Genomic DNA, 7,777 nt, shown 5'->3' on the forward strand with positions numbered 1-7,777 from the left:
AATCGCACATGCAAACCTAATTTCTTAGAAAAATCCACGAATTTTGACATAAGAACCCTAAAATCCGTAACCTTGATTGCAATGCACCAAATCAGAAAAATTAAAGGGCTTTGGACATAAAAATCATATTTTTGATGTCGAATACACAAAAAATAAGGGAAGAAATAAGAGAGTTCAACTGAAAACCGTAGTAGGGGACCAAAGTGTAGTTCGCATCGTCAGTGGTATAAGAAAGTGTGAGTCAAATGTTTTTGTTTGGTGGATAAAAGGTATTGGTCCCTCAAAATTCACGTCCTGAGTTTATAAGGCTCACTTAGTTGTTATTATATCTATTACAACCATTGAACATTGTTGATTAAGAACAACCTTGGACATATTTTCAAGTTGTTGATGAGTGTCGAGAAGATCTTTGAGAAATTTAGCATATCCGGGCATTTTGGCCATGTCTTCAATAAATGGGATTTTAAATGGAATATACTTCACTTGGTTGATGAATCTTCTATGCACTTGTTCCAGTGGATGTTGCCTTGCTTGAGAAGGATAAGTTAATAATGGCTGACAGGGCTTAACCATGGAATTCTTCGTCTGCATCTGCTAAGCCCACAATGTGACAACGAGCTTGTCATGTCGTGAGAACCGGGCAAATGGTTTTTCTACTTCGAACCTTTCTTCCATCAGTTATGGATCAAGTTGCTTTGTGGCTTCATTAAGGATCAACAAGGGCTAAGAGATGCTGTCTTCTTTAGTGGAAATTGCCATGATGTGAGGTTGTGTTTTGGATCGAGATTGTTAGGTGGTAACCGTTTGTTCACGAGTTTGGTCAATTGATCAACTTGAGTGTTGATGTTTGATATTGCGGCTTGTTGGTTTCTTATTGTAGCATCAGTCGCATCATGTCTTTTCCTAGAAACGCGTGCAAAGCATGCAAGCATTGATTTGAACTCAAATTTGTTCTCGGGTGGTGGTTGTTCTTTTTGATAAAAGCCTCGACCTGTTTGCCTAAACTTTTCTTCTTTAGCCTTCTTGTATTCATCATGTAACAACTATAAAATTCAGGCCAATTTAAAACTTTTTAAAACATTTAAAACCATTAGGTTATTACAATTTATTTTCAAAATAGTTTAAACATCAGAGTATCCCCAAAATCAAATCATGAAAAATATAAGGAGGTGCACGATCATGCCTTCGCCTTTCCGCAATCATCAGAAGTACCTGAAACATAATCAACAACTGTAAGCTCGAAGCTTAGTGAAGTCCTTCAAAATTCCAATGCAATAATATCATAATCAGATCATATAAACAAATACAACATGCATAATGAGCCATCAGCCTGACTAGACTGCCTAACAGGGCCATCAATCTATCTAGACCGCTCTTCGAGCCATCTGCATGTCTGGACCCCTCTCAGGGCCTTCAGCCTATCCGGACCGCTCGTCGGGCTTTCGACCTGACTAGTACGTCCTAACCGGGTGTGCAGTCTATCCAGTCCACCCTGGGGGTATCTTGGCCTACAACACAAAGTAGGACCTGCCTCAACCCAATCCCCAATCAACAAACAAGTGCACATAAGTATCATACGCTAGCTAGCATGTACATATAGTCATACAGATCTAACATATCACTAACACGGCAACCATCCTATAACCATGATACTGATCTAACCGATCACTAACATTGAAACCATCCTATACCTATGATACCGATCTAACATATCACTAACATGGAAACCATCCTATAACTACGATACAAATCATAAAGCATATCATGCAATAAACTCGAATACAAATCCAAAAAGGGCAGGCATTGGTGCCTTAGACCCTGTTGATATAGTGAGGATAACTCACCTCACAAGTAGCTCGAAGTGATAAAGTCAAACTCCTCCAAATGCAACTCCAAGTCCAACACCTACATCCACCAATGGTTCACTTCTATAAATTCCCAAATCACCAAAATACCCCCATAAGTCAAACTGGTCATCCCTTGGTCAAAGTCAAAGTCAATAGTCCATTTTGACCCGACTCGTCGAGTGCAACTAGCAACTTGTCGAGTTCCTTAAGAACTCAAAATCACCAAAACCTTAATTGACTTGCCGAGTTTCCAACCAACTCGTAGAGTCTTTGCGTGTCCAAATGTCGGGGAAAACCCTAACTGACTCATCGAGTTCTCTTACCGACTCGCCGAGTCCATGTAGAATCAAATACGGGCAATCTTCATCCGACTCGCCGAGTCGGCTATGCAACTTGTCGAGTTCATACAGTCCATTTCTTATCTAGACATTTTTAAGCCACCCCCAAGCTCCATATTGTAGGTCCAACTTCCTAAGGCACAGATTCCACATAAAGTTGCAAACTTTACGTGCATGCAAGGTCTAAAAGACTTATAATCACTAAAACCAAGCCTAGAATGAGTTTTTCGGCATGGTGAGGGGTTTTTATGAGCTAAAGTTGATGGCTTTACGAGTTTGAGACCTGGAGGAGTCTAGATCTGAAGTTGCAACTTCAGATCATGGCTAATACCCAAAATGGCTCACATAAATGCTAAAGATGGCCTCAAACCTAACCATGAAAAGATCTAGCTAAAGATAAGCCAAGGTAACGACTTGTTACCTTCCAAATAGTGCCAAGATGAAGTAGAGTCAGATCCACCAGCTCCTCTTTGCTCCAAGCATCTTATAATTCACACCTTCTTCACAAAATGCACCAAAGTCACTCTTTAAGCCTCACAAACACTCAAGAACAAGGTTAATAGCGATTAGGGTTTCTTCTGGCCGTCAAGAGGTCCTAACGGACTATAGGTAAGGACTTAAGGTCCTCTAAATAGGGTGCAAATCCTAATAATTAGGGTTTCATCTCCCGGATCCTACTAGTCGAGTCGTGGTCCTCTGACTCGTCGAGTAGATCCATTAATCCACACGAGTCGTCCCGCATCTACACAATGAGTTGGGGCCACCAACTCATCGAGTAGGTCCGTAAAATATATATATATATATATATATATATATATATATATATATATATATATATATATATATATATATATATATAGAAGTAAGTTCAAATAAAAACAGTAAATAGTGTGAGAACGTAAAAACACTATGTTTATGTTGTTATTCTGTAATGAATGTTGTATATGTGTAGTGTTGAACTAATTCTCTGTTGAATAGTACCATTTGATTGTTCATATATTCATTAGAATGTTATTATTCTATTATAAATTTATGTATGTGCATTTTTGTAGTAAATTCTAATTGTAGTTTAACATATGACTATTCGTTTATTCATTGCTGAGTAATAAAATACAGTAGTGGATACAAACTTCATTGCAGAATAATAACATAAAAATAGTGTTTTTACGTTCTCACACTATTTGCTGTTTTTATTTGAACTTACTTCTATATATATATATATATATATATATATATATATATATATATATATATATATATATATATATATATATATATATATATATGGCAACTATTCCCTTAGGCTTCCTCCAGTCTTCATCACAAACTTGTGCTTTTTGGTCCCCATTCTGATCCAAGTCACAATCTTTTGTCTAGTGCAGTCAACTACAATTGTTACAACCCACTTGTATGGCATGTATGGATTGACTCATCCTGGTGATCCTCATATCCATACTATCTAGCTTCTCCATCACAGCTGTTGAATTTTCGGTTCCTCTATCTCGTCCCATTTTTCCACTTGTAATGTTATCACGAGGGTTGTGTTATTTTCTTGAATGTTTTGCAAATTCTTCAATTAATGCCTTGATTGTAGCCGACTCCTTCTTCATCATGGGTCCTTGAGAATCAAGGAGTTGCCTTGTGTTTACGTTTATACCATCATAAAATATCGACACTTCTTGATGGAAATATAGATAGTGTTGAGGGAAATTCCTTTTCACTCCCTTGTATCTCTCCCAAGATTCGGGGTGTTACCCATCATATGGCAACTATTCCCTTAGGCTTCCTCCAGTCTTCATCACAAACTTGTGCTTTTTGGTCCCCATTCTGATCCAAGTCACAATCTTTTGTCTAGTGCAGTCAACTACAATTGTTACAACCCACTTGTATGGCATGTATGGATTGACTCATCCTGGTGATCCTCATATCCATACTATCTAGCTTCTCCATCGCAGCTGTTGAATTTTCGGTTCCTCTATCTCGTCCCATTTTTCCACTTGTAATGTTATCACGAGGGTTGTGTTATTTTCTTGAATGTTTTGCAAATTCTTCAATTAATGCCTTGATTGTAGCCGACTCCTTCTTCATCATGGGTCCTTGAGAATCAAGGAGTTGCCTTGTGTTTACGTTTATACCATCATAAAATATCGACACTTCTTGATGGAAATATAGATAGTGTTGAGGGAAATTCCTTTTCACTCCCTTGTATCTCTCCCAAGATTCATATAAGGACTCACCATCATTCTGTTGGAAGTTTTCTCTCCACTTCCTGAGTTTGTCTATCTTCGAGGGAGGGATGAACTATTCAATGAATGAATTGCGAAGATTCGTCCACGTTGTGATTGTTCTAGGTGCAAGTGATTTCAGCCAAATTTTTGTTGGATTAAGGTGTCTAAGAAAATAACTAAATTCGTATATTCTTCAATTAAGAGAAAAGTCCTTTTTGGGTTGCCCTCATAACTAATAACCGAATAGAATGACTTTTGGAGAGAGAGGATGATTTATTAATTTATTAAATGATTAATAAATTATTTAGAAATTGAAATAAATAATTTATTAATACATTATATGATTCATATATTAAGTATAAATTATATTTATTACTTAAGAATTAATCGAAAATTAATTATAATTAATTTTGTGATTAATTAGATTATTTGAAAATATAGGGACTAATGGTGACAATGTTCAAAAGATGAGAATTGAAGGATTCAAGAACCTTCCCACAGGAGGTGGGGGGGGGGGGGGGGGGGGGGGGGGCTATTTTTGGAGGTTCCTAGGGTTTCTAGTAATCCTTAGGGGGCAATAAAAGGGTTAAGGGTTATCTAGGGTTACCTGCCTTATACCATATAAATACTCCCTTATGGGAGCCTTGAATTCGTGCGCGCCTAAACCCTCATAAGATCCGATATTTTGAGCTCTCTTCCCCTCTCCTAAAAGGTCTCCTAGTTACTAGGTTTTGGGTACAATTCATTAGAGGTTTCATACCTTTGGTGCTTGCTTTCCAAGGAATCTAGAAGAAGATTTTTATTGATTAATTGCTATATTAATCAAAGGTATGTAACCCTTCCTTTATATGTTAATTTTGATTATACTAGGGGTATAATAGGGTTATTGATATTGATGGATAGTTGTTATCAGTAGAGAAAACATAGATCCTTTCTAGGTTGCATGTGAACTTAAGGGCTTAAGAGTTTTTCCACCAAATGAATTTTTTGTTCTATAACCTAGAAAACCCATCAGTGGTATCAGAACCTTTGGTTTTTTATTTGATTATGCATTAATTGAATTGATCAAAATTAGGGTTTATGAAATTTAAACCCTAATGGCTCAATATTTCGATTGTGGGTAGGGTTCTTGAAACCCTTGCCTCCACCCTTGTTTTTGAAAATACGGAGGATTCCTTACGGTTTCTAGTTTCCGTAATTACAATTTTAAATGCCTTAAAAGTTATATAATTAGAAATTGGTAACCTTATCCTTTTTTGAAAATTAGATGGAAGGGATTTGGATTAAATTTAAACTATTTAATTAATTGTTTAGTTGGTAAATAATTATTTAATACACATTATTTAATTAATTGTTTATTTAGTAAACAATACGATTTGAATTTATTTTATAAAGATAAAAGACTAAATCACCATTTATTTTAAAATTAATTAATTATTAATTGGTTAATTCGAAAATTAATTTTAAACCCTAGTATTTTGAAAAAGTTTAAAATACACCTTATTATATATATATATATATATATATATATATATATATATATATATATATATATAATTAAATGTTTAATATATTTTATGTATAAGACAATTCAGTAAAATCAATAGTATGCCTCATTCACGAAGCCATAATCAAAGGGAGTATAAGGATAACGACATATAAAATGACCGTTGAATGTAATGGGTTTTCAGCACTACAACAATCCTATGGTGCACATGCAACCGTATTTGCTTTGGATCTAGGTTTTTGTCAAGTTATACATGCAAATTAATTTTCCAAAGCAAAACCCTAATATAGCATACAAGAAAACAAAATCTAATCATATTAGGGTTTAGAAGAATACCTTTCTTGTTAGATAGTAGTAACAAGCAATCCACACTTCAATTCCTTGACCTTCGAAAGCCTAGTGCCCCAAACGTTGAACCTCTAATGGATTCACAGACACCACAAGTAAAGAATGAGGAGAAGGAGAGCATAATTTCGGCTAGGGTTTCCCTTGGAAGCAGTGGCCGAAATTGAGAGGTCAGGGGGCCTTTAAATACTTGTGGTTGCTATGGTTTCTAGGTGAAAACCCTAATTCTTAACTTAGGCTCCAAGCAGTTCATGAACTCCCTTTCTATAAGGCCTTGAATGATTTCTATTGGGCCTCCTATAGATTTTATCCAACCCTTTACAAGCGAGTCCAGTAGCTCAATATTGCAACTATCAGTGATCTGCAATATCAGTCCCCGTACTTTTAGTTAGTCTCTTTTAATCCCAAAATTAATTCAAAATTAATTCCTGATTAATACTAATTAAATAATATGATTTCTCAATTAATATATTATTCTTATAATATATTAATAAATCATTAAATAACCTGTTACTCCAAAACTCATTTTGTCCAGTTGCTATGGTGAAGGCAACCCAAAAAGGACCATGCTACTATCGGGTCAAGTACATACCAATTATAGTTATGGGATTAGACACGTAATCCAACAGTCTCCCACTTGGATAAGTCTATTAACTATAGCTGCAAATATGACTTCAAAATCTGATTAGCAATCGTAGCTCTCACAATCCGCCGTTGAACTCTAACCTAGTCAATGACGTGTCCTTTAGATAAGGGATCATATAATCTTCCATTCTGCAAGATATCTTGTGGACAAAGACATAATTCTCAATGTCTAATAATTTTTTTCCCGAATTCTAATTTGTTTGACATAGAACTTAATTGAACACAACAATTTAGTCTCGACCGGGCTCGACACATCAGTCAACACAAAATCATCGAGGGGTCCAAGATATCGCCTTTACCCTCTTAGGATAAAAGGAACAGATAAACTTTGACTTAGATGCATGTGCTATTTACTCATCAAATCGGACACAACAACATGTTTTATAACATCAAGTTACTGATGCGTTTAAGAATTATCAATGCACAACCAACTTGTAAACAACAAGTCACATATCTCGGTTTAAAGCTTATACGATATTATCGTCTCACAATCACTCGTGATAAATTCCATGAATTGATTCACATGAGCGCAGGTTTAATCCAATACTTAAATCTTATTTCAAGAGTACTCATGAATGTTGCAGTAAACCTTTGCAATGTCTAAACACTTACACAATCTACAAACCAATTCATGACAGTCTAACCTCATAACTTACTCCCAAAGTATGGTCGACTGTGGATAATTTGAACAATCAAATTATTCTAGAAGTAAAACATGCTGAAATGAAACTATAGTAAACAATCGACACAAGATAGTAAACTTTACTCTTAAATAAATCTTCAGTAGTTAATCATCAAATGTCAATTACATTTATCTATTACAAGTTTCTAAACATCTATCTAATCTCTAAAACTAATATCGTCCTT

At 35.5% G+C, this 7,777-nt stretch overlaps 1 non-coding gene across 1 annotated transcript; it reads left to right on the plus strand.

Moving 5' to 3' along the window:
* The first annotated feature begins 4,355 nt into the window (after positions 1-4,355).
* On the plus strand, positions 4,356-4,462 carry LOC111909906 (small nucleolar RNA R71). Its single transcript, XR_002856412.1, has one exon. It is a non-coding gene; the product is annotated as a small nucleolar RNA R71 (small nucleolar RNA).
* Positions 4,463-7,777: the final 3,315 nt, after the last annotated feature.

Source organism: Lactuca sativa, chromosome 4 (assembly GCF_002870075.4).
Source record: "Lactuca sativa cultivar Salinas chromosome 4, Lsat_Salinas_v11, whole genome shotgun sequence".
In the NCBI taxonomy this organism is placed as follows: domain Eukaryota; kingdom Viridiplantae; phylum Streptophyta; class Magnoliopsida; order Asterales; family Asteraceae; genus Lactuca; species Lactuca sativa.